This window comes from Podarcis erhardii, assembly GCF_964252035.2.
Source record: "Podarcis erhardii genome assembly, chromosome: 6".
In the NCBI taxonomy this organism is placed as follows: Eukaryota; Metazoa; Chordata; class Lepidosauria; order Squamata; family Lacertidae; genus Podarcis; species Podarcis erhardii.
In genome coordinates, this window is record NC_138510.1 from 59464415 (window position 1) to 59489586 (window position 25172).

Below are 25172 nucleotides of genomic sequence, written 5' to 3' on the forward strand. Positions count from 1 at the left end.
TTGATTTCCTAAAGGTGTCATGAGAACACTACACAAAGCAGCACTGAGTCCACAATGAACTGGCATGTGGAACGACCCTATGCAAAAAGTCAAATTTTAAAATATAACTTTACGTTTTTGCTGAAACTTTTCCTTTTTGCTGAACTGCAGCATACATGGTTAGTGAGATCATCTTCTACTACTGGCACCTTCATAAAGGGAACTGATGCACTGCTGCCTTCACAAGCCTAGTCAAAAGCTTGACTCATTGTACACAGAAGTGTGTGTTTTGCAACACATTCATAAAATAGTGAATAAATGTGTCAAGAGGCATCAACAAACCTCCGATTTTGCAACTCAAAATTTAGCATATTTGTTCAGATCCAGGCCATCCTCATTCCACTACCTAAAACCTGTTGGAACAGAGTCAATTTGGATACAGAATCTGTTTTCTGAGCCAACAATATATGATATGAATAGCCTTTTTAGAAAAAAAGAAAAAAGAAAAGAACCAAAATAAAATCCTTTGCATCCCAATAAAAAATTGCTGCCAAAAAGCTAACACTGCATGATGAGATCTGGTTTCACATCCACTAGAAGCAGCAGTTTAATAGTCAAACTTTGGGGATTAACCATACCATGGTTACGTGACTTATTGTTATTGCTCCAGTTCCTCTTTTTAATTGTTTTCATATGACAAGTCTGTAAAACACATGTTCCCTCAAACAATAAAACATATCTGAGAGCTAAATCGGGCTTTTTTAAAAAAGAAAAAGAAAGAAATAGGGGACACGGGTTAAGGGGGAGGAAAGACAATAGTGTTCCTATAAATTATGTGAACTCTGGAATAATAAAGATTTGTTTCCCCCTTCATTCACCGAACAGCATGGGAGTAGTATTTCCACATTTCAATTATTTTCAGGACTGCCACCACCATAATATGAGCAAGACTTGACCAAGATTGTATATATTTTCTTTAAAAGCATACAGACATGGTTTTGAAAATGTGAGGGTTTTGTTTTTTTCTCCTGCAAACTTGTGGTTTAGTGGGATATTGCCAATTGAGTCTTGACATTTTTCCAGCACAACAGTAACCTCAGATTCCCTATTTTCATATGAGAAACATAAACATACCCTCAGGAGCCGAACGGATATTGCTCACAAAACCCGCGGCATGCCTAGACTCTGAGGACTGGGCTGGAGGCCATGCTTCACCAAGGTCACCGTCCAGGCCAGGGCACACATTGCCGTCAAAATGAGCACTGTGGTGTCAGAGCCCTTGCTAAGGTAGCCTTGTTTCCAAGGAAAATCTCTTGGAGCACAGATTGTTTTGAGGAATTGTGTCACCACCCACAACTTCTGGCACAAACCCCATCTTCTGGAAATGGTTGGCGCTGAGGTTCCAGCATGGGCTGGTGCCAATGGCCACCCTGAAAAGGGGTTTACAAAAGATACTACTAGAAATCTTAAAGGGGGTGGGAATGCCACAGATGAAAATCAAGGATGGAGGGGAGGGGAGGAAAGGAACAACAAAATGGAAATAGCTCTAGCTGCGTGACTGTTTACAGGAAAGGCTCCAGGCCTTAATTTCATTTACACCAAAATGGTAAATATGAAGTGTAAGATCAGTCTGTGGCCGTTCAACATCTCATACTATAACCCACCTCAATCAGTTTCCCAGGCCAGCAACAACCTACTATGGCCGTACAGTGAGACATCAGGTTCTAGTCAGGCAAAAATCATTCTCTCAGACTCACTGCCAACACTGCGGAAACCAAACTTCAACAAGACTTGACAGTGTTTCAGTATAAATGATGGTGTCAGTTTTTGACAGGAAAAAACAAAACAAAGTTCCAACCAAATTGGAAAAGATGGATTTCCCGGGCATTCTAGTTCCCCACTGGATTTGGTGGTTGAAATATCAGTCTCCGGGCTAAAGTTTAGTAATCTGAGTTTGGGGGAAATGTGACCCTGGATTTTTCAGCTGTAGCCATTTCAGAAGCTTATCTCTGAGACCTAATCTCTTTAGGCCGGTTCTGGGCATTATTCTCCACACATTTGTAATTGTTTGGTGAGATTCAAGTGTTGGGGTGCATAACCAGTGTGGGGTGCCTGCCTGCTTTATACCTGAAAGACCCCCTTGTGATTTATAGCCCTGCAGGATCCTCACAGACAAGCTCAGCTAACGTGGGTGGTGGGCATGGGATGAGCAGACATGCCACACCTCTCTTCTAACAACTGTGGAGAGCTGGAGAGCTTTTAGAATCCTATAATTCCTAGCCTTTCTCCTCCATGAAAGATACAGCTAAGAAGAGATGCTTGCTAAGTTTCCCAGTGTTTCCCTTTGCCTCTGTAATGGCACAAGGAACCTGGGATAACTCTGGACCTTTTACATGCAAAAGTCAAAACAGCAGCCCCATGAACCAGACCAGAGTCACCCTGTCCGGTATCTTGCTTGCCACAGTGGCCAACCAGACTAGTTCAGGACATCCTCTGGGTATTCAGTGGATAAATGCCTTGGGATAAAAAGCTCCTATATAGCCACAATTGATAAACCCATGATTTCATTCACTCTTGTAACTCCAATTCCAGTTTGGCCTTTTTCTGTGTTTCTAAAGTGTCCTTACTAAAGCATGCCGTTGGAGAGCCAGATTCAGCAGCTTGAATAAGGGTTGTAGGAAAGCTTTCCTGTTATAGTAAGGCAGTGTTAAAGGAAGTGGTACCTGCTCCAGAGAGCTGGACCATAAAGAAGGCAGATCGCCGAAGAATTGATGCTTTTGAATTATGGTGCTGGAGGAGACTCTTGAGAGTCCCATGGAGTGCAAGAAGATCAAATGTATCCATTCTTAAGGAAATCAGCCCTGAGTGCTCACTGGAAGGACAGATCGTGAAGCTGAGGCTCCAATACTTTGGCCACCTCATGAGAAGAGAAGACTCCCTGGAAAAGACCCTGGTGCTGGGAAAGATGGAGGGCACAAGGAGAAGGGGACGACAGAGGACGAGATGGTTGGACAGTGTTCTCGAAGCTACAAACATGAGTCTGACCAAACTACGGGAGGCAGTGGAAGACAGGAGTGCCTGGCGTGCTCTGGTCCATGGGGTCACGAAGAGTCGGACACGACTAAACAACAACAACAACACCTGCTCCATTGGGCTGTTTTAAACTATCTGACTCTTCTTTAGTACTTGAATGATGTATCCAGATTTGCTTTAATCTGTAACTTTAGAATTACATATGCAACAAAGAGCAGGTACGAAATGCTTTAAATAAGTAAACAAACAAACGATAGAAATGGCTTTTCGCTTCAGTGCCGTATTATATCGGAGTTGAGTGTTTTATTTCTCTTTATCTGGATGAAGGGCAGTCTGAAGCAGTCTTCACCAACCTGATGTCCTCCAGATGTGCTCCACACACTCTTGCCAGCTCTAGCAAGCACAGGTATGCTGTCCAAAATAGCTGCAGTCCAAAATATCTGGAGATCACCAGGTTGGTGAATGCTGGTTTAGAAGCATTTCCAATGAATCAATTAATAAGTAGCTGGACTACACAGGTTGTGGGCACTAAGGAGTTCAGCTAGGCCCTGTAGGAGCTGCTTTTGCTGCAGCATACACTGGAGGAGGAAGGGAAGGAAAAGGAAAAGGAAAAGGATACCGCTTTTCTTTGGAGGAAGTCAAAATGACTTTCTGACTCCTCGCGGCTGGTGTCCTATGCAAAGCTGCTTCAGTGGAGAGCTGACATTGCATTCTGCTTTACATTTTAATAAGGGCTACTGCAGCTGGGCTGGAACTTAGCAGGCTTTGAACGTTAAATGTAAAAGAAGCAACATTGTTTTATTAACATCTTCCTCAACAATCAATTAATTTTTCTTTACCTCCTAGGAAACCTAACAACCTCAGAGACACAGGAGGTGATTTAAAAGGCGGGGGGGCATTGACTGAGCAGCTTGCAATTGATTGAAAATCAAAAGCCTCTTGTGCTGAATTCAATGCTTTGAAACATTGAACCTTTGAAAACCTAAGAGTTGGGCAGATTTGGGGAGCGTGGAGGATATAAGACAGGATAAGCTTTCATTGGCCACCCATTGATAAAGTCATGTGGGATATGTTACTGTGGTGACCCAAACAGGCAGCTCTGATCTTCCCAGCTGAAGTTTCACCTTTGCACTAAATTAAACACAGTTGCCTCTCCCACTTTCAAGTTTCTTCTTTTTGTTTTGGAATGAAGCACTGAAGAACCAGCCTCTTCAGCCCCTTGTAGACATATTAAGACAGAAAGAAATGCAGCCAAGCAAAACCACCTCAGCTAATTTTCAGTAACTGCTACCACTCTGTTGTGTGGTCTCTAAGCTTTGTTAACTAAGGGATCAATCTTAATGCCATTTCTTTCTTTTTTTTAATAACATTTATTAAGAGTTTAAAGATTACAAAAAGAAAGAAAAAGAATTAAACAAATCAATATAATAAAATACAAAAACAGAAACAAAAACACTACATGAAACATTGAATTAACAAAACAAAACAAAAACAATTAAAAACACTTCCAATATTTTCAATCTTAACTTTCATTTACTTGTTTCATTGATTTCCTCACGCCTCCCTTTTTGTATTCCACTTCAATTAACTGTTTCAGCAATTCCTTTCCATCTTCATCTATTTTCTGTCCTGTAATTAATCTTAACATATTCTAACCTTGTTTTTTCCCTTTAATACATTAACAATCTATCTGTACCTAGTTCCTTATAACATTTCTGCCAAAGCCATATAACTTCATTCCACCATTTTTCTATAGCTCATTAATTTTACAATATTTCTGTAAATAATCTTTAAATTTTTTCCAATCTTCTTCCACCGACTCTTCTCCCTGGTCTCGGATTCTGCCAGTCATTTCCGCCAATTCCATACAGTCCATCAACTTCATCTGCCATTCTTCCTGGGTGGGTAAATCTTGTGTCTTCCAATACTTCGCGATGAGTATTCTTGCTGCTGTTGTTGCATACATAAAGAAAGTTCTGTCCTTCTTTGGCACCAATTGGCCGACCATGCCCAGGAGAAAGGCCTCTGGTTTCTTCAGAAAGGTATATTTAAATACCTTTTTCATTTCATTGTAAATCATCTCCCAGAATGTCTTAATCCTTGGGCATGTCCACCAAAGGTGAAAGAATGTACCTTCAGTCTCATTACATTTCCAACATTTATTTTTGGGCAAATGGTAAATTTTTGCAAGCTTGACTGGTGTCATGTACCACCTGTAAATCATTTTCATAATCTTAATGCCATTTCTGGGGAAAGCAGGGCTTGTATCCTAAACTGGCCCATTTGGTGGAGAGGGGTCTCATATTTACACACCCTCTGAGTGACCCCAGGGCAGAGTTGGGGTAGATGTGCCCAGCATATAAGTCATACATTGCCTTGTTTTACAAATGTAAGACAATGAGTTAAACAGAAGAAAGAATATTCCACTGAGGAAAAAATACTTTGGCATTATCTCTGTTTTTACCATGAGGCAACTGACTGTACAGTAGGGCAGATGTGAGTACAACTCATCATTTAAAACAAGCATTGAGTGCTCTGCAACCAGTATGCAAAGTTGGTGGTTAAAATCACACAGAGTTCTTGCTTGTGCAAACATACCCAAGATAATGCTGTCAATCTGGGTTGAGAAGCCAAGGGAACAGACCTCTGAAACCATTCTGCACTGTGCTCAACTCTGCATATAGACAAGATTGGAATCAAACAGAAATTCTTGGGAGGGGGGGCGTTGTGTGTACATGTTTAGTAAAGCAAGGAACAATTTTGTCACACCTTGGTATAAAATCATACAACTGTAAAGATGGAAGGGACCAAAATACTGTAAACCGTGAGGTCAAAAGCAAATGAAATTCAGAGAAGTACAGATGGAAATAAGTACCCTATTAACAGTGGCCACTAATAAAAGAACAGACAACTTGGCACTGGGAACTCTGTGTCTTATGGTGTCTATCTGTGAACAAAAGAACTTCAAAGAGAAGCTGGCAATGTAAAACCATTGAATTACAATGCATCAAGAGATTCAGTGCTATCCATTGTGGACTAAATTGACACAATGGATTTTTATCACGCTACATGTGGCTACTGGCTTACCAAAGCCAGTATATCTATGTGTTGTCAACTACTGTATTTTGTGAACCATCACTGTTAATAAAGGTGATTATCACCATGCACTCTTCCTGCAACTCAGCAGCACTTCATGCTAGATTCTAACCAGTGCTCAGTATGTACTGACCATTCACCCTAGAGTTGAACTAGAACTCAACAGAACTCGGTTCTGGCACCTGCCATTCTAAGAGAACGAAGGAGGCATTCATAGTGAGTTCCGGTACCTCTTTTTCTAGAAAAACAGCACTGTTCATAACCTTCTATGAAACAAACAAGTTCTGTGGAAAACTACACTGGCCTTTATGAATTCACATACATCAGCAACTGGTGTGTGTCATGAGAAAATAGCTACCAAACTTATTGCACTGAGTACAGCTAAGGCTGAAAAAGTCTTAGTTGGTTGACTGTCCGGGCTCCTAAAACCATCACAATAAACTTACCATTCGTACCTTCACAGTTTGATATTTTTGCAGATTTGGCTCTTAAAATATGATGCTGCAGCCTAGGAATTTAAAACGAGAGTCTCAGCTCTGATCAGGGGTATCTAGCAGAAATCTGAACCAATGGTCTTTTGTTACAAAAATATTATTTTGGTTGGCTTAAGCAACATTCCAGATTTTTTCACTCCAAGTACTCACTGCAGATGCTTGAGTGACGTATAATTTGCAGCAAGAATAAGGACCTTGGGAGTACCTGAGCCTTATTTGCTCTATGGTGTTAACGAAATCAACTTCTTCTTATGGTTTTCCTTTCTACTGTTTTTTTTGGGGGGCGGGGCTGTTCTGTTTGGGCAAGCAAAGTGGACTACTAAGTAAGTGAAATGTTCTCAAGACAGGACATTAAGTCCCTATTTATGCACTTTTTATTAACATGCATGCTACAGTTTCAATTCCTGACATTCTAAGAAAATTGTGGTGCTTATATATTGAGAGAGAGAGAGAGAGAGAGTCTTCATACACTAAAACAGATGGGGTATGAGAAACTGTGATGGGTCCAAGACAGCAATATGGCTGGGCATGTTAAATCCAGGCTCCTTTTTTAAAAAAAGAAGCATGAAGGATCCTACATTTATTTCCATTCTAAGGCAAGGGGATTTCTTTCTTGATTTTGTAATTATCCTACCAGTAAAGCCACAATTTTTCACTGTTCTCCATGTTAGCTATGAATAGTCTGAAACTTGTTCAGGTAAATTGGGGAAGCCAATGGGCAACTCCCATCAACCCAGCCAGCATGGCCAACCAGGAGAGATGATGGAAGTAGCAGTCCAACAAGATCTAAAGGGCACCATGCTGACTACCCCCAATGAAATGTTGTTTCCCCCACACCTATCCAGATTCCACTACCACCCAGGAGTCACTTGCTTTTTCATTAAAGGTAAAGGGACCCCGGACGACTCTGGGGTTGCGGCACTCATCTCGCTTTATTGGCTGAGGGAGTCGGCGTACAGCTTCCGGGTCATGTGGCCAGCATGACTAAGCCGCTTCTGGAGAACCAGAGCAGTGCACAGAAACTTATTTATCTACTTGCACTTTGATGTGCTTTCGAACTGCTAGGTTGGAAAGAGCTGGGACCGAGGAAAGGGAGCTCACCCCGTTGCGGGGATTTGAACCGCCAACCTTCTGATTGACAAGCCCTAGGCACTGTGGTTTAACCCACAGTGCCACCCGCTTCCAAACAAAGTCTTAACCCTAAGAATCCAAATAGAAACCCCAATCCAGCTCTCATGAAGAACAACTAGCAGCTGTGGTTAGTTGTGTGCACTGTACATCCCCATAGCAACAAAAGATGCATCTTGCCAACTCAAGGGGCTCAGATGAACATCCAAATGACACCTGAATCCATACCTAAAATGCACATGAGTTTTTCTTCTATGTACACATACATCTGCTTCTTGGATCAAGACAAAAGATGCTTAAAAGATCATTTCCTCTTAGACAGGCTATTTCATTTTGGGACTTAGGAACAGAAGCTGCACATTTATTTATTTATTTACAAAATGCTAACCCTAATCCTTTTCCCAACTCACAACAGTAACTTTTTATGCCTTGCAAACTCCTAGAGCTTCCAAAGACTTTCCCTAAGCTGCCCTCCCCACAAAGATACCAGAATATTGAAGAATGTTTCCTCATGGTTCACATCTTGAGAAGAGTGGAAGTAGCCTGAAAGCAATTAGGTGGAAAGCCAGTCTCTTGTCTGTTGGGTTTCCATGTCTGAGTCTCTACAGTAATGCCTCTTAAGGCAGGCTCATCCCATCCTGTTGTCGTACTTGTAACCCAGGGCAGGGAAACGTTTACAAGCCTTGAATTGTCACCAAATAAAGGCTTCGCGGAGTCTCCGGTAACTATTCCTTACTATTCCTTGTATGTGCTTTTCAGAGATGCAGTTCCAATCTGGACCCTATTAATAAATCCTCAATGGAGCAGGCAGTAGCAGAGCTACAGTTCATTTGTTCTCTTGGGGCACAATGTGTATAGTGTTCGTTCACAAATAAAAATGGAGAAGTCCCAGCTTCCCTTTTCAGAGCTCTTGTAACAATGCAGTGCCCTGCTGTCAGGCAATGTGTGAATAAATTGGAGAAAAAAGGTTAAAGAAACCTAAGGGAATAGCAGCCTCTTTTTCTCACTTTCATTCCTTCCACCCCCACCCCCCACTTTTGCACTTTATTGCGGTAGGTTTTTGACAAAGGCACCCCTGTTCTCTGCACTTTTTTCCTCCTTCAGGGCTTGGTGCCAAATAACGTTATTCCCCTTCACCATGGTACTGCCATGAGAGTAGGCTGGTATGTTTGCCTGAAAATCGCAGGTTTTTCATGGAAATGGTTTTCGCTCAACAACTCCCTTTGTCAAAATAGACATGAAAAGGGAGAAGCGCTCAGATGAAATCTAATCATCAGAACTGGGAACATGACACTGGGCAAATGCCACTGAGAGGAGCCCAAGTAGCGGCTTAAGTGGGTAGTGCACGATATAGCTCTCAGGGTTCATTAAAGTACGTGTGTGATCCCTTTCGCAGGCAGTAACATTCTGAAATTTCTCACGGCCTACCTTATAACACTGCCAACATTATAAACCTATCCGATATAGAGCAAGAACTGTAAATAACTTTACAACAAGAGCCCCAAGAGCTTAATCAAAGAACGTTTTCCGCATCACTGAATAAATTGGTTCAACTGATGCTGATCTGGAAGCTTCAGCAGTCCTCTCATCCAAGACACAGAGCATCCTAAGATATACATGTGCATGTGTGTGTGAGAGAGAAAGAGACCGACAGACAGACCAACAGATCGACAGACCAAGAGATGGATGGATGGATGACAGGTTACTGTCATCTATTTCTACTTCCCCATTCCCTAGCTAAGCTTAAAAGCTGTTTTGCAGAGGCGGATTTAGGGGAAGTTCCAGAGAGTCTCAGGAGCACCACAGGGGAGCCACAACTAAGTTATTGAATGGCAGGTGAGGGGGGCAGGGACAACGATGCTGAATTTTAGTGTCACACAGGGTGTTGCTGATATTTGAGACACCAAAGTCCGCCACTGTTACTTTACTTCAGAATATACACATGGATATTTAGTTCTCCGAGTGCAACCCAGGAAGGCATTAACTGTTGGGAAAACTAGTCCCTTTTTAAATCCTACCAAAGTGAGCTTTTTGTCACTCTTCAATATGCTTCCTCCCCCCCCCCTTTTTTTAAGCCTGTCAAACTTCACAAACTGAGCAGGGGTCTCTCTCTCTCTCTGGCAGAAGTTCCAGTTACAGATAGGTAGCCGTGTTGGTCTGCCATAGTCAAAACAAAATAAAAAAATTCCTTCCAGTAGCACCTTAAAGACCAACTAAGTTAGTTCTTGGTATGAGCTTTCGTGTGCATGCACACTTCTTCAGATACACTGAAACAGAAGTCACCAGACCCTTCTATATAGTGAGAAGGTGGGGAGGGGTATTACTCAGGAGGGTGGTGGGAATGGGTGATTGGCAGATAGCTGTGATGAGCCTGTTGACGACTCTTAACAACTGCAATAGGTCTTACAGGAAAAAGCAAGGGGTGAGAAGGTGAAAAATGGCTTTGTCATGTATAATGAGATAAGAATCCAATGTCTTTGTTCAGACCAGGTCTCTCCATGGTTTTAAGTTTGGTAATAAGTTGCAATTCAGCAGCTTCTCTTTCCAGTCTATTTCTGAAATTCCTTTGTAATAGAACAGCTACTTTGAGATCTTGTATAGAATGTCCTGGGAGATTGAAGTGTTCTCCTACTGGTTTCTCTGTCTTGTGATTCCTGATTTCAGATTTATGTCCGTTTATTCTTTGGCGTAAGGTTTGGCCTGTTTGTCCAATATAGAGAGCTGAAGGACACTGTTGGCATTTGATGGCATACACAATGTTAGACGATGAGCAATTAAATAGTCCCGAGATGGTATGTGTGATGTTGTTGGGGCCAGTAATGGTGTTGTCCGGGTGTATGTGGCAGCAAAGTTGGCATCTGGGTTTATTGCAGGCTCTGGTGCCAGTGTCCGTGTTAAGTCTGATTGTAGTATTATTGTGGGTTAGGAGTTGTTTAAGATTGGGAGGCTGTCTGTAGGCAATGAAAGGTCTTCCTCCCAGAGCTTGAGAAAGAGAACTGTCATTGTCCAGGAGAGGTTGTAGATCTCTGATGATGCGTTGTACTGTTTTAACTTGGGAGCTGTATGTGATGACTAGAGGTGTTCTGTTATTTTCTTTTTTGGGTCTGTCTTGGGTCTGGCAGAAGTTCATTAGCTGCCTATGTCTTTCCGCGGGTGGCTCGTAATTAAGCGTAGAATCTGCTGCCAGATTCTAATCTTCAAAGGGAACACCAATGAAAGCAGCTGCTCATAGATTCACAGGTAGATAAGTTTTGACATTTATGGAAGCAGCCTGCCCAACACCATATATATATATATATATCTCGGACACCCGAGCAAGCAAATTTTTTTGCTTCAGTGTGATATATCTTTGGATACGATCAATCTATGGTAAATCCCAATGAAATGACTAATCGGAAGGATGGCAATTGCTACATTTGTTCTCTACGGACTAAGAACATAAGAAAAGCCCTACTAGATCCGACTAAAGATCTGTCTAACCAAGCACCCTGGTTTCCAAATGGGTCTGGAGAAGCCACTAAACCAGACATGATGGCAAAGAAATGAGAAGATTCCTAGCTCAGGGGTAGACCATCTTATTAGCCTACAAAAGGTCCCAGAAGGTTCAGTCACTGGCATCTCCAGTTAGGACTGGCAGCAGATCCCTGCCTGAAACCCTGGAAATCTGCTGCCAGTGTACACAAGACTGAGCTGGATTATCCAGTGGTATAATGCAGTTTCTTACGTTGGTGTGCAATAGCCCTTCCTGGCTTTTATCCTCCAACAGCTGTATTAAATGGCACACTCCCTCTGAACATGACCAACAGCCATTGATAGGCCTATCTTCTCTGGTTTTGTGTAATCCATTTTTTAAGTTATCTAAGTTAGTGACCACTTCAATGAAATACCATATTGAAACCCTATGCTTCCAGGCTCAACCACATAGACTTCAAGAACACAGGAAGTTGTATTATTCTCTACTCGGCTTTGTTTTCTCACAAGTTCAAACAATATTTCCCCCCTTCCCAAACCAAAGTTGTGTGTTTGTTAATCCAATTGTTTCTTTAATTCATCCTCCATTTCTCAGTGTTAATTGCCACCTCCCCCACTGAGAAGGCAGATGGTCTCCCGCATCCCCAGGAGGGTTTTCAGTTTGAGGCTTCAGGCAAATTGTGACATGTGGGATACTGTGGGAATTAATTCATTATGGAGCTATGAATTTCCGACACTGGGGGAAATATGCTTTGTAATGCCAAAGCAGGACATACAAGCCTCAGAGGTGGAACAGTGATATTGGAGGATACTGCAGCTGCAAGCTGTTCTGAAGCACCAGGAATCAGCCGATAGTTGGTGGATCACAGAAAGAACGCTGATAAAGCCCTGTGGATGGTGTGGGAAGGGGACACAGACACTAGTGAGGGGCTGGTTGGCAGAATGGGCAAGAGCTGAAACCCAGGACCCTCTGAAGAATATACTTGACAAATCCCTTGGAAATCCCAGATTTAAGAACAGTTAAATGCTGATGTGATGAACATGTTCTTCCCCATTATCAAAAGTGGAGGGAGTGCTATATTTAAAGCTAGGTTCAAATCTCTGATCACAAACACAAGACTCCTTTGCACCATTACATAACAACAAGCATAGATTTCTACTGAGAGAAAGTATGAACTAAGGGCATATTATGCAGCCACCTTGCTAAAGCTAAGAAGATCTAGGTCTCATCCAATGTCTGGATGGTAGACCACTCAAGAACCCCAAGTAAATTCAGTGTGTACATATGGGGAAGCATTGGCTAATTATGGGTCCCCAAAAGATGCACTTGTTTTACTTATTTATTTGTACTTATAGCCTGCCTTTCACAGAGTGGCTCCATAGCAGATTATAAAAATCACAGTTTAATAATGATGATGATAATTTTATATGTCGTCCATCTGACCGGGTTGCCCCAGCCACTCTAGGCAGCTCTCAACAGAATTTTAAAAACACATAAAACATCAAACATTAAAAACTTCCCTAAACATGGCTGCTTTCAGATGTCTTCTAAAAGTCAGGTTGTTGTTTATTTTCTTCACATCTGCTGGAAGGGCGTTCCACAGGGTGGACACCACTACCAAGAAGGCCCTCTGCCTGGTTCCCTGTTACCTCACTTCTTGCAATGAGGGAACCACCCTCGGAGCTGGACCTCAGTGTCTGGGCTGAATGATGGGGGTGGAAATGCAAAATATTATTTAAATCATAAAGCAAGTCCCCATGCATGAGACATATCTTTGTAAATGCCTTTCTGATGCACACAGGTTTTACATTTTTAGGTGTACACACTGAACTTCTCTCTGTACATCCAAAAAGAACATCCCATTGGCAAAACAGGAATATAAATGCCTTTCTTTAGAGAGATGTAATGAGGTTGAGTGACCCAAGACTCGTACAGCATTTTATTAATAACGTAGCATATCTACTATATATACACTGTGTTGATGGCCTAGAAAAGTATGTACAACAGTAAATGTAGCTGTTATCGATGGCAGAAATCTGAAACAAAGGATTCTGCCCTGACCTTTCCATCTTCATAATACACAATATATGAATCCTTGAAATATTTGAGTGGGAAAGTATAAAGTTCAAAGCCAAAGCCAACCCTGCACAAATCTGTCCATTATTTTTTATGCTGTCTGAATTGTGCATTTTCTAGGAGAGTTTCCACCTAGGGGGAAGTCAAAGGATCTTCTTCCTTATCAGAGCTGATGCTCTCTGAACAAGTGTATAGTATTTCTGCAGCTGACCTACATCAAATGCATTCTTCTGATAACCCGTATCAATCCATATGCTGCATTTACCAACCACTTCAACGGGGATCATCAACCCAATGATGAAAGAGAAATACTGCAAGGAAATCTGTTATCTGGCTTGTGAGCTGTAAGTCATGAGAACTGCGTGCTGACAGGTCACACTGCCATTGTCCTTCCGCAGTACTCCAATCAGCCTGGTTTGTGAATAGTTCCACTGCTATCTTGGAATTGGCCCAGCCTCGGAGCTAAGAGAGGCAGACTATTCTTGAAGCCTGTAAACAAAAAATACCATGGGAGATAGGGAGCAAGAGAATGGACGCGTGATAACGTGTATCTCCCTACAGATTAGTGTTGCTATAGACAGGACCTTGGACTCCCAGTGGAGTTGGAGGGGGTGCCATTCGACAGATCAATGGAAGCTCAGCATGGGTTAGAATGTTTGCTAGCCCTAACATTAAGCAAACAATTCAAACAATCTTGCAGATGTTCTGCAGTCAAGGAAGCGAAGAAAGAGTGCCTATGTATATAGCAGGGCAAACCACTTGCGTGGAGGTCACTACTCTTTTTTTTATAAGACAGATAATTGTTAAAATAGTCAAGGAACTTATCGTCTTTATTCTGTTTGTGATTTGTTATAGTCTTCCTGTCTTATGAACTTCTGTTTCTAGTAGAGGATAAGAATGACGATCCTGACCAAAGACACTCAGTAAAACATTAAAAACTTATAGTCTTTCATGTCTGTCACTCTGGTTTGGTCAGAGTGCTAAACCTCAGGCCAGGGGGCTAAATGTGGCCTTTTAAGCCTCTCTAATCAGACTAAGGGAGGCGGGTGGCGCTGTGGGTTAAACCACAGAGCCTAGGACTAGCTGTGCGCCGGCTCCCTCGGCCAATAAAGCGAGATGAGCACCGCAACCCTAGAGTCGGCCACGACTGGATCTAATGGTCAGGGGTCCCTTTACCTTTACCTTTAATCAGACTAAGCCATGCTGCCTCCCCAGGCTGTACCATTCACCTGTCTTGCTCTGTTCCATCCTTGAGCGCGTTTGCCTACCTGGAATGGGTGGACGGAGAGGTATGTGGTGGCATGTTCTGAAACCTCTGACTTGTGTGTGGCTGAACGGCAGCCTATTGTACAAAGATGAAAGAGCCACACACATCTGTTGCTCCACCCACTTTTGCTGCCTCTGGATCCACACACCACAGGTACGTGGCCCCTGGAAAGCTCCACACTAGGGAAATGCAGCCCTGAGTCTGAGAAAGGTTCCTTTCCCCATCTTTAGCGTCAACAGAAGCTGAAAATAAGGGGTGAGGGGAGCTAGGCCATCTCCTGATACAAAAAGATTTTAAACCGTGCACAGGGCATCAGCTTCCTGCATTGCTGGGGGCTGGAATAGATGACTCTCAGGACCCGACTCTACAATTTTATGATTCATTTCTAAATGCTTTTCCAACATTAAGACAGAACAGAAATTCATATTGAGTTCGTTTTTCCTTTATCCAGTGGACTCAAAATCCACATGACTAAGTGAAATTGTGCAACCTGTCAGCAGCAAGAAGAAAAAGAAGAAAAAGAAAAAGAAGGCAGTTGCTCAACAGGGGACTTCCAAACAATGTAACATCACTTAACAGCTTTTATCCTAGTGTAGGGGTCAGCAATCTTTTAAAGCCCATGTGCAAACTGTCATGGGCACTACATGCGTGCACGCACACACTGCTATCCATTCTAGTGGTTACAGTACAAGCACTTCTTTTTAACCTAATTCAGCAGAGCGTGGGGACCGTGTCCTGGAAGGCCTCTGTGGGTGCCCTGCACCCATGGGTGCCACAGGGGTGACTCCTGTCCTAGTTGAAGCTATAGCTAGAGTGGAATATATGATGAGGTCCCAGAGGGTGAACAGCAGTGCAGTCCTGGGTTTCTAGTAAACATGTTAATTCAGGGTCCTGTTCAGGTGAAACATCTGTGAAAATGTGGGCAGGATTTTTGCACTGCTGGGGGGGGGAGGCTAGACGACCCTCAGGACCCCTTCCAACTCTACAGTTCTAAGAGTCTTGGCAAGATGGTTGGGATCACATATGCCTGGCCCCTGTCTAACTCAGAACACTACACAGAATTGTGAATAAATATAAATACCTTCAGAAGAGTTCAGACTGAACAAAGAACAAATCTTTACAGAGCTTGAAAATTTCTGCCAAAGATAACACTTAATATCTGTATGTTTGTTCATTTCATTCCTTAGATGCTCCAGGAGGAGGGCAGTTTAAGCTGCACATTCTAAAATAAATTAAAATCGCAGAAACAGCTTGCACTGCATGGTTTGTTGACCTCATAACACCTTCAGAGCAATACACCCTTCCGTCTTTTCTCTTTTGATTTAAATGAACATTTCCGCGTGCTTGAAAAGAAGCAAGTCTTAACCAGTCTTAAAAGGGTTTTGTTCACCATTAAGATTTGCTAAAATAAACTAGGAAGAAATAGGGAAATATGAGCCTGGCATTTTATTGCTGGCTTTTTTTTCCTTTTCTTTTTTTGATAGCTTGCAGTTTTCTCTGAATTGTAGCCTTGCTAATTTCTACAAGTGAAATTGTTAAGCTCATGTAATGCCAAGTGCCATATTATGAATTTCTGGCAGATTTTGCTTATCTGGTGTCCTTCAAATGTTTTGCACTGTAAGTACCATCAGCTTCAGCCAGTCCCAAACATCTGGAGGGTACCAGATACAGTAGATCAAATATATGTTATGTTGCATGTTCTACAAACCATTTTGCCATGCGTACAGAACTTTAGAAGAATATAACTACTGTATACCCAAATCAGGGATGAGGAATTTATGTTGCTGGACACAACTGCTATTACCCCAACCACTGGCCGCGTTAGCTGGGGATGAGAGTCCAATAACATCTGGAGGGCAATAGTTTCCCCATCCCTACCCAAACAAAAAATCAAAACAGAGTGGTGCTTTCCCCCCATAATCTATTGCAATTTAGTTACTTGCTCCTCCCCGACACAATTAAACTTTTCTTTCCCTGCTTACATTCACCATGCTTCCAAGTTCTGCTAACTGGATTCAGATTGAAAAGAATGGCAAATGCATTTGCCATGATGCAGCAGACCTTAGCCTGTCCCTCTGAAATCAACAGAATGGGACTCAGTCAAGAGTAACCTAAAGCCAACTATTTCTGTGTAAGTTAATCGTGTCTAACGTTTGCTGAAATGTGCCTAGAATGCAATGAGTCAACAAATTTTTTATAGAAAACTAGCATGTGTTTGGAAGAAGGAAGGATCTGCACCTAAAAGCAGAGAAGAGAGAAGCTAAACTGTAAAAAGAATGGAGAGAAAACTCCCTAAAGCTGGTTCTGTAAGCTTTCAAACAAAACCATGCTGTTCATTGCATCTATCCAATATATGTTTGCTCCTCTCCCAGAGCTCCGGATGCCTCTTCGACCCAAAACTGCTCTTGAGCAAAGCCAAACCTCAACTTTGCCACTGAAAAGCTTCTTTGTTTGCCATCTCTTTCCAATTCAGCATATCCTGTGACTGAACCCTGCAGTACAGTATAATACTCACAGGCCTTGGCAGCTGGAGAGTCTGCTAGCAGGTCTATGGTTCCCATAATAGCTTTCCAAACTTCAATGCCGGAGTATATTTACTATTAAGGAACTCTTTCCGGTGAGAGGCGGGGGACAGGGTGTGCAGGCAGGGAGAACAGAAAAATTAACAGAGTAGGAAGAAAGAGACAATATTACAGAACGACTTCAAAAACTTTTATCCTTAATTACTACCAGAGATCTAAAGGCATTTTCACCCCAGGTTAAATGATAAGAGGTAATCAGCCTCTAGCAGCATCTGTTGAAGATGCAACATAAAGATGGAAATAGTTTGTTTTGTTTCTTTAAAGATGCCACGTTGGGTAGCAACCATATGTTTGGCCCAAGGTCTTTGTGCTGAAGTCCTTTGCTTTGCTTTTTTTCCTGAAGTAATTTTCAAGTCCTTATCATTTCTTGCAAACCTGATAAATACATGCTTTAGGGTTTGAAATCCAAACAACACACAGTTCAAATTTCCCATGAGTTACTAAAGTTGTCATTTCTAAATGGTCTTTTGCATTACTGGGTTTGACTATCACAGTGAGTGCAGGCCAAGAAATGGTCACAAACATGAAATGTCATCTTTTATAGGAAACTAAATATGAGGATTAATTAAGGTCAACTAGCAGAGACATCACCTTGCCGACAAAGGTCCGTATAGTTAAAGCTATGGTTTTTCCAGTAGTGGTGTTAGGAAGTGAGAGATGGACCATAAAGAAAGCTGATTGCCAAAGAACTGATGCTTTTGAATTATGTTGCTGGAGGAGACTCTTGAGAGTCCCATGGACTGCAAGAAGATCAAACCTCTCCATTCTTAAGGAAATCAGCCCTGAGTGCTCACTGGAAGGACACATCCTGAAGCTGAGGCTCCAGTACTTTGGCCACCTCATGAGAAGAGAAGACTCCCTGGAAAAGACCCTGATGTTGGGAAAGATGGAGGGCACAAGGAGATGGGGACGGCAGAGGATGAGATGGTTGGACAGTGTTCTCGAAGCTACCAGCATGAGTTTGACCAAACTGCAGGAGGCAGTGGAAGACAGGAGTGCCTGGCGTGCTCTGGTCCATGGGGCCACGAAGAGTTGGACACGACTAAACGATTAAACAACAACAATAAAAAGCTCAACATATGCATTCAGCTTGGAACTCTGCTGAATTACTCTTCCAAGTGTGTACCTGGACTCACATGTGTGCAGCCAGCACTCATGTATGTTCATATACTGAGAGAGCTTTAGGATCTTTTGCTGGAGTAATGACATGTGCTTGTTATGCCCACAGGAAGCTCTCACACAGAGGAATAAGGAAAGCTTGGTTTATTATATGAAATAGGAATGACAGAATATATTAAAATGCTGCTTCAGACAGCAAAGTTGCAATCTAAGCAGGCAGCAAATTCTACAATACACAACAGCATGTATATGAACATACACAAGTGCCAGGTGCTCACGTGTGAATCCAGGTATACACTTCTAACACTACCTGCATAAACTCTGCCTGCTTCCATTCCAGCCACCTGCTCCTACTGGGTGGGGCTGCACATGGAAGGGCAACTGTCACTCTCCTGCATATGAAAAGTCCTTAAACAAGTTGAACCATTGATCCAACTATCTAGGAACCCTTTAACAAAACTACAACAACTTCGGTCCCAGTGACACAAGTGGAAGATCAAAATCAGGAAGAAGCATTCACAGGTGATAGCTGGACTCTGCTATGATGGTTTTGTTAACAAAAGCAGCACTAACATCATTTTTACTAATGGTTAAATGTAAACAATTGTCCAAGCTAAGCTAGGGCACATTAAAGTGGGTTTATAAACAGATCCTTCTAAGTACAAGCAGGCGGGCGTTGCCACACTAATCTCCTAATCCTTCCACTCTGCTATCAAAACTATTGGGGGAGCGATGTGAGCTATGCACCCCAGTGGATGTGCTGAATCAGTTCATCGGAACCACACTCTCCAAGCATTTCCTACTCCCACTGAAACTAATTTATCAGCTGATGCAAAGCCTATTGATGTCACATACCAGTTCTCACTGCAAAGAATTGTGCTTTTGAATCTCCCTGCTCTAATAATTACAGAGAATCAGGAACAACCGCAGCCAAGGGGAAAAATCCAAGTCACATCCAACAGTTTTTATCGCTCTTGGTATCCACACCATACTGCCAATTTTGCAGTGGTGAAGACTCACTGGTTTGTGACCAACTGCAGAGGCCCTTATCCAGGATCCAAATAAACAGGAATTATGTGGTTCATTTAAACAAGAGGTAAGATTCAAAATAGCAACATGTGGCAGGCAGTGATAATTATCAGGATTGCAGGGAGGGTGTGATTTAAGTCTTGGCGCCAAGGGGACAGTGTCGCCTAATGCAAATAGTACCTCCAGATGAAAGATTTTCTATGGGGAAGCAGCATGAAATGAAAGGGTTAAAAATCCCTTTCCCCACTGGCTGCTATCCTGATAATTATTAGCTCTCCCCCAGCTATTATCTGCATTAAAAAACAACAACAACCATGTGGGTTAAATGCAAAGCCTGATTTAATGCCTAATTTGGCCCTCGGACTGATCACCTTTAAAGGCTAATCATGCACATGCCAGGGAATTAGTTGAAGACGATGCTTGCTGGTGTGCAGTCTGCTCTGTGATGCCAGAAAAAGAAAAGGCTGGGTTTTGGAATACATTGCCTAGGACAGACATAGCCAAATTTTCAGAAAGCTTCTTTGTAACCTTAAAACGTGTGAGGATATTTCTCTCTCCCCTTAAATGGGCTCCCTCCAAAATTCTATTTGACTTTTCCATGGGTTTGTGTTTGTGAAAGATTCATGCCAAATGAGTAAAAAAAAACCCAAAAAGGACGTCACAAAACTTATCCTTTTAAGGGAAAAGAGGGTGAGAGCTTGTATTCTTTCTCAGAAGCTGGCTCACACGCTACTCTAACCCTTAATGGCATTTCAACAAAGGCCTTGAAATACACAGAACCAAGTGCTCCTTCACACACAAGACTTTTGTCCTCAATAGGTACCAGCTCTGTGTAGGAAGGAAGAAGTGCACACAAGGTTTTACACAGTAATGTGTACCTGTGACAAAACAGACATATAGCAATGTGCATTCTTCACAGATGGTGTACAAGTTTTTGTTCCGTATTGTGACAATTGTAAGTGCAGGAGAAAAACAGCATTTTATCTTATTGATGTCTAATTTGGCCCTCAATCCTTGGTTCGAGTTTTTCATGAGACAGTCATTAATGTGAATATTGACCTGGTCTCTGGGGGCCCTTCCTCTACTTGACTGAAGAAGCATAAACATCATAATGAGACAAAACTGGACTTGTAAACTTCACAAGATTTATTTAATTGAGCACTGGCTTTTCCAAAATCTGAAAAGTGTTGTCTCATAGATGGTAGAGCGAAACCTTCAATAAGATCAATGCTAACAAGACAGTCTTTAGGGATCCTAGAGTGAAACTAGGGCTTCCATGTCTTTCAGATTAGTTATCACTTTAGCCTCCCACCATCAGCAATAGTGCCTATAGGGGTAGTCAATATTGTGCCCTTCAGACTTTGTTGGACAATAACTCCCATCAGCCCCAGCCAGCATAGCCCATGGTCAGGAATTATGAGGGCTGTCATCCAAAACATATGGGGGGGGCACCATGTTGCTTATGCCCACTTTCATTAACTACAAGGAATGCATTAGTTGGTCTATCTTAATCAAACACCAGGTGGTACAAAGTGTGCCAGGAACAGAAGTGACAGTTATTATGATACACCCAAATCATTCTGTCAGGAAATCCATGTCAAAAGGCAAAATAAGGGAACAAACCAGTGTCACTATCCAATCTTACTAAGGGTAGATGGATTCTACATAGAACCATGAGCAAGATTCAAAGAACAAGGTCCACCAGCAGGACCAAGCTAAACCTCTGTCCTACCTTACCATTATTCTCAGACCATCATAGACTTCAGTAAAAGAGGAACAGAAAACAAACCCACAACAAAGAAGAAAGTTCAGGCACTAAAAAGATTCAGCTCACCAAGTTGTCAGAGTGGTTTGTGCCTCAGTTACCTTTGGTGACTTGTGGCTTGTGGTTTGTCTGTCTTGTTAAAATAGGAAGTACTTGAGGTAGCAGACTCTATGCCACCTCCAAACTTCCCATTCTCCTTCTCTCTTACTTGTTTTTTGATAAGCAGCTTCCCAAGATGCGATGAGTCTGTCTTCTTTTCCCTACTGCTCAGTGTGCATGCATTGATCAAATTAGTGCCAATCAGAATGAAAGGAGAGGGAAAAGCAATTTCCCTCTTTCTTTGAACCAGGGCAAAAAATGAGTGTGGCTGCAGTCTTGGTGCATTTCCTGAGTTTAGCAGAGTTTTAACCCAAATCTTCAGTGGGCCAAATTGGACATGACTATCATTCATGTGTCCACCCTATTCAAATGGAAAGTAGGGGATAGAGCTGGCAAAAGGGGCCGTTAACCTTTCGCCTCTTATGCCTTACCTCCTGATAGCTGATTGCTCCAGCCAGGTTTCCACCATTCCTGGCCCCAATACCAGAAGTGAGCTACAAATGGGCAGAAATGACTGAAGTAGTGAACTGGACGGATGTAAGGTATGGCAGGGTTAGAACTTTTCTAGATGCTTAATTGCCACTCAGTCACTAACTAACTAACTAACTAACTAACTAACTAACCAACCAACCAACCAACCAACCAACCAACCAACTAACCACTACCTGCCATCTTCTGCTAGAGTCTTCATATGTCTTTCCAATAATTGGGGGTGTGAGATTATGTGGGAGAAGGATTTCCACACAGGCCTCAGTGGACCTCAAGTAAAACTGGCAAATACTTGGCTTGGATCCACAGATTTTTTTTCCAATGGAACAAAGTCCACTGATGATTGATGTGAGACTACTCCCAATTGATTTAGTGAGTCGCATCAATTATCTGTAATCAATTAAAATTCTTTCTCCCCCCCCCCTTTTATGAGGGGGGAGACTTTCGGGGAACGAAGCATTTATCCTCTGAGGATCTATGAGGCTGCCTGAGCGAGAAATACTGTTAACTGCATTCAAATGACCAGTTTACCAAAACCTTCTGGGATTATGGTATTCTTTTCTCAATACTTTCCTCAAAACCATGGCGACAGACTCTCTTTTGCTAAGGAGATCTTAGCTTGAAGTTCTTGGCCGGTTGCCATGGATACCAGGCTTATACAATGCCTGCACTGAAAAGCAACAGTGGGAAAGACAGCGAGCTTGGGCTTCTGTGCAAATTACGGACAGCAGGGACTGACCTCTGCTAACAACTTTTGCGGCTGGGGGGGTGGGGTTGGGGAATGCCTCCCCTCCCCAGGACTGAAACAAATTTCAAAGAGCTGGAGCACACACATACTTCACGTTCTGTCCGTTTTTCAGCCCTTTTTGAATTAAATGCTTAACCAAATTCATTAAAAGGAGGGGGAATCTGCCTCCATTAGGTCTGGAAACAGAATTAATTTGCATGCTTTGGACACTATTTTAGCACAGGCAGAATCAGACCCTTGGGCAACTCAATGGTTTTCTTAAAAAAAAAAAAGAAAAATGGTTTTCAACATGATTGCACCAAGGACCAGTTTAGAAGAACAACATTTTGGGATTTAAACATGGGATACAGTTTTGCCACTCACTTGTTGTATAGTGCAGTGGGTAGCTAAAAGGTGTGTGTGTGCAGCAATCTGTCAAAATACTAGTATATTACAAGGCAAAGAGTTCCTAAAGCCACTGTCCACAAAACCTCAAGTTGGTGATCAACAGAAGCACAGCAGTCTAGGCAGCTGATTGCACCAAATAACACAAAATTAGCTTCTGAAGAACCACTGTTTTCTCTTGAAGTTCCAACTGACAGGTGTCTGTATTATTTATTTATTTTAGAGGGGAAGCTTGGAAAGGAATGGAAGGTGATCTCTCTGAACCACCACTAATACAGGATCCTCTCTAGACAAGTTTCTCAGACTCTGTGACCTTGACTGCCTTTTACTTTCTGCCCTCCTCACACAACCCAGGGCCACCCTGTTCCACAGCAAAGCATGCAGAGATCCTTGAAGGCAGACAAAACAACTGAGCCCATTCTCCGTGCTATCAGAGGAAGGTTAGAGATGTACCAATAAGCTCAGTTGTTGGTTTTGGGGGTGGTTTTTAAAATTTATTCTGGTACTCCCTGCAATATAGGGACGTCATAACACTTTGCACCCTTCCATTCCTGGTGTCAGACTGTAATACAAGAGAACGTAGATAAGCATAAATGTGCTTGAAACTTTGAAAAATGTTACTAAAGGCTGGAACTACACTCCCTTTTCTCTAAAGAGAGAGGCATGGGAGGGGATAGGACACACTGTTTTGTCTAGCACTAGGTCTGCTGTTTTGTCCAGTAATTAGGGCAAGGACCACAAGTTGCCCAGGTGTGAACTAGATGCTAAGCAATGCAGCGATGGTTAGCTGCATCAGTGATGGTTAGCTGCATCAGTGACACAAGATTGCTGTGACAATTATTTTCTTTCACCTGCAGCGCCCTTTCTAGCAATTCCAATGCAGCTGGGGATGGGTTACAGTGCACATATGTGGGGGGCGAGTTGTGTTTGTGTATGAGAGAGTGGGGTTACGTGTCTCTTAAGTGTGTGACAGAGGCAGGGAGGGTGTGTATCTGTGTATGAGGCATACAAAGACATGTGTGTTTGAGAGAGAGAGAGAGAGAGAGAGAGAGAGAGAGAGGGAGGGAGGATGTGGTGGTGAGGGGTACTGCTAGGCAGTGCCCACTGGCATGTAGTTTCCAACTGACTGCCCACTGCTGCAAGTGTCCCTCAGAATCAAAACAATTGCCCACCTACTCACCATTTTAGCTTACCTATCCCTTTTAGGCACCTGCTAACTTAACATGACAGGCTAGTTCATTAAAAACAAGCATCAGGTCAAATGCACCAGGGTCAGAATAGACTTCATTTGTGAGGTCCCTGAATTCACCAGTCCAGGGTCTCTGTCATTTCCCTGCCTATCTGTGCCCTCCTCAACATTCCATCACCCATTTAGTTTCCCAGGATTCATCAGGACTACAGCTGACAAAGTCTTCAAAATATAGGACCTTCCATACAACATTGTAAAGGGTGAGTTACCCTACTCCTTTCCTTCCTGCTTCTACTGCCCACTCTGCAATGATATCCAAATGGTCGCCTCTTTCCAGTCTCATCAAAATTGTTATTCCTTGCAGGCTGCGCCATGCTGCTTCTTAAAACTCGGTCAAAAGGTACGTAAAAGACTCATCTGATCTTTGGTGTCTGGAATGAATGTAATGAAAAGAAAGGGAGAGGTTTGCATCATCCACTAATGTCAGCCACAGGTTTCTGACGTTTAACCAATAGGTTCTGATTCCATCATTTTAGAAGCACTCTGTTACTTCACCAACACTCCTTTTAACACAATGCAACTTTTAACGCAATGATAACACAATCATGCACTGATTCACTTGTCAGATGTTGCTAAACCTTGTCAGCAGCACATTGCCTGTAGGCACTGATAATGCAGAGGAGAGCTAATTCGAATTGTCCCAAGATAATTTATTGAGGAAGTCCTCTTGCTAAGCAAACACTCTGTGATGAAATCATATACAATATACACACACAGCTCATTATTTTGCAAGTTGAATCAATTAACTTCCCCAGCAAAATCAAGAACAAGTAAAGTAAGAATTTTCAGGCTGAGTCATATATCAATGGTCCATAAAACTTATTGACAAAAGATCAGACAAGATGCCTAAGGCAGGTTCACAATCAGAACATAATTATAGTGATATACATTCCTAATAGTTACACTCCAGCCCAAGGTATGAGCTAAAGGAGTCAACCTGCCAACCTGGTGCAGTCCATTCATTTTGGACTACAATTTCCATCAGCTCTAGCTCTGAAAAAAAATCTCAAAATGGAGACTGAGTTTGGCTTTTGGGGTTAGCTTCCACTGACAGACCTAATACCCAGTCAAACAAGTATCTTTTAAAAAAAAGCTTATTGGATAACATAAGAAGTAGAGTTTTATGGGGCTCAAGACTGAGAAAGTGACTGATTCATTTGATC

At 42.4% G+C, this 25172-nt stretch overlaps 1 protein-coding gene across 1 annotated transcript in view; it reads right to left on the reverse strand.

The window, feature by feature from the left end:
* Positions 1 to 25172, reverse strand: part of PLPP3 (phospholipid phosphatase 3) — a 63644-nt gene that overhangs the window by 28446 nt on the left and 10026 nt on the right. The gene's annotated exons all lie outside the window — the stretch shown is intronic.